Here is a 3,148-nt window from a genome sequence, read left to right on the forward strand (position 1 = left end):
ATCAAACAAAAAAGTCTAAGCGAAGGGTATCATGTATTAAATGAACTATACGTAAAGGAATAAGACTCTTGAGACTCTATTCGCGTGATTGATGACATTGATGACCAAATGCGTAGGAATACAAATGAAAGACTCCCGCTTAGAAGCACTCACTAGCCTGTCTTGCTTCTCGTAGGATGTGCTTATTGAATATGCTTGTAGCTTACCTGCCTTCTGTCTGACATTTTAGGGTTTAAGCGAGCTATGAAGTGATCTCTTCTGCTCTACCTTCTTATTATATCTCTATTAGGAATGGGAATGAAAGCCCCTGTCTTTACACAAGCCTTTCGAATCCACTATTGCTTTTTCAGTAGATGAAGGATGTGGTAGCTTAATTAGTTGAATACTACTAGAGTCATAGGGATAGAGCGTTAACGAATTATCTCTTATATCTGATTCTTTGTATTCTAACTCCTAGGTCACAAAACAAATATCTATTGAGTCTATAATATAAGTCTTCAGAATGAAAGAATGGTTCTAGAATCGGTTTGAAAGGTTAGCTCAGGGATAATAGCGTAGTGATTACCTAATGTGCTTAGTTACTGCTCAGATAGTCTCCTGGTCTGAGTGTCTAGTTCTAGTGAGAAGATCTATCCTATTGTCGAACTCTTTCATACTATCATAGTATACTATGTCCTAAAGTCTTAGAGTTTAGAGTAAGGAAGGGTATAGGAGAAGGCATAGTCATAGTTAGAAAAGCCGAAAGGGATCTCCCACTTTGATTCTTGAGTTCTAGTCTTCGAGTCCAGGTATTCCCTGGATGGCCCTACCAGGCGCAATCCTGGCGTGAGGAGCAGATAGATTCTATCTCTTTCCATGTAATGGTAGGAAAAACCTTTTGTTGGTAAAAGCACTAGTTTAGTTGATAAGCTCTAATGATTCGTTAGTAGGATTAGAGGCAACAAGATACGGAGGGTCTAAGGAGATTGAGAGGAAAAAGGTATTTGTCTATCTGACCATACGAAACCCTAGAAAGCGAGTTAAAGCAAGAGGCACTTTATGGATAGGTCCAAGAATGTATAGTAAGTATGAAAGGAAAGGTATCTTATATGAATCGAACTCAAAATCAGACTCCAAGAACACTTTCATAGCACTCCTATGTGCTAGCCTGCCTATCATTTAAGCCTAAGAGTCTCTTCTCCCTGTAGACTTAGTCATTTGCCCTTCCCTACTGACATCCCTATGGTCAAAGTCATAGATAAAAAAGATTCATTGGGCTTTATTTGGTTAAGCCAACCCGATTACCTGAAAGGATCATCCGCGGGTTAGAACCTCCAATTCCACCTCTAAACTCTTGTTTTCTCGGCTGACAAGCTATCGCAGAGAAGGTCCGGGGATTTGGACGAGCTAGCTCAGAGCTCGATGGTAGGTAAAATGCCCCTAATGAACGGATTGGGATGCTAGAGCACGAGTAAACAAAATGATAGGGGGAGCTTTGCTTCTGCTCGAGCGAAATGAGAGGTGCGAAGCTGATCTTCTTTCTTCTGTACTTGGAAACGAGCTAACAAACGTTAGCGAGCATATAAGAGTAGTCAAGCGAGTAGATAGAGCGAGCATATGAGAGGGCATGAAAGAGCTCTACCGGGAAATTCAATCTGGCTTTTGTCTCGACAGGATTATGAAAGCGAGCTTTAACTCGTTACTGAATCAGAGATAGGATGTGCCATTCATGAAACCGGATATGCAGGTAGCAGCGACTAGGATGGACTGCTAGTCTGTTAAGCCTGGTAGGAAAAAAAGAAAAAGGATTATGCAGGTTATTCCAGAGATAACACGACCATAGGGAAAAGAACGAATGAACGTAGTGCTTCACGAGTGAATAAGCGAGCGGAATACTTGTAGCGAGTACATAAGCGAGTAAACTTATGCATTCTCAAGCTCGACTTCTTTCTGGGTCCGCCCGTACCAGCTAACTCGCTTTCCTCCAAAAGGGTCAGTCAAAAGGGCTTACCTGTGCATTTAGCTGACTCTCTATTGACTGCCCCGTAAAAAGAAGAGAATTGTCCAGTCCTGGCGAGGAATAGGCCTCTATCCAGATGAGAGATTGAAGAAGAAAGCTATGTGTGCCCCGCCTTTCCTCGAAAGGTGGTTGCAACGGGCTTTCATGAATCTCATTTGCGAAGTAGAGCCCGGCCCATTAAAGGTGCGGAGCCTAAAGAAGTGGGTGGGGGTCAAATTTCCTCTAAACGAGAGTCCGCCGAAGATGAGGGCATTCGTTCATCCTTCAGTTCAAAGCGCCAACAGGATTGGCTACGACAAACGTAAACCATTGACTTCCAAACAAAGTTTGAACGTTGTCTAATAAAATACCAAGTCTACCCGAAGACTTTTTGGTGGAGTTTTTCATTGTCGGCCTGAGGGACGAGAGTTGGGGAGGAGTACTGCTGCTTAGGCCCACCACCTTCATGCAAGCATTTGAGCTCGCGCAATGCAATTAAAGGAGGAGAACATTTCTTTGATAAGGATAGAATCTAGTCATACTAATCCAAAAAAAGGGACAATGGGTTCCGGGGCTAAAGGGGGTGTTAAGACTAACCCAAAGCGGGTGAGAGCGATTCAACAGAGCCCTATACCAAGAACCAAGAGAGGAGTCAGGAACCGAGAAGGGAGTGCAATCATTCTCTGGTAAGATCACTTAGAAGATTCGTTCCTTTTTCTGCAGAGGTCATTAAGCCGATCACCACAAAGATGGAGAGAGACTAGGAAATCAACAGGTCGATTGAGGCGCATTAAAAAGGTGACTGAAGATCTAGTTTTGGTAGGTCCTGTGGGTTGGGTGGCCTTTCATTGATTCATCAATTTAACATTAATGGGGGGCGAAGCATAGAGATAAAATAAAGATCGGCAAAGGGGTAGGATCGGCATATATTCTTGTATATACTCTGGGTTGGAAGGGAAAGTATCTTATATACATACGTAATTTTATTTATTTATTAATATAATCATTTTCTTATTTATTCAATGACAGCAATAAGGGGGGAGAACAGATAAACTTTTCTGTACAATCAGGTCCCCAGGGATGGGGCTCGGTGCCGTCTCCGGATCAGGCTTAGCCGCCGCTCCCTACTCTTTCTTCCCCGTCTTGTACCCTCCGTTCCTTGTTCCAGTA

This window comes from Gastrolobium bilobum, unplaced genomic scaffold (genome assembly GCF_033153095.1).
Source record: "Gastrolobium bilobum isolate Gb01-03AN ecotype WA unplaced genomic scaffold, APGP_CSIRO_Gbil_v1 utg53380, whole genome shotgun sequence".
Taxonomy (NCBI): Eukaryota; Viridiplantae; Streptophyta; class Magnoliopsida; order Fabales; family Fabaceae; genus Gastrolobium; species Gastrolobium bilobum.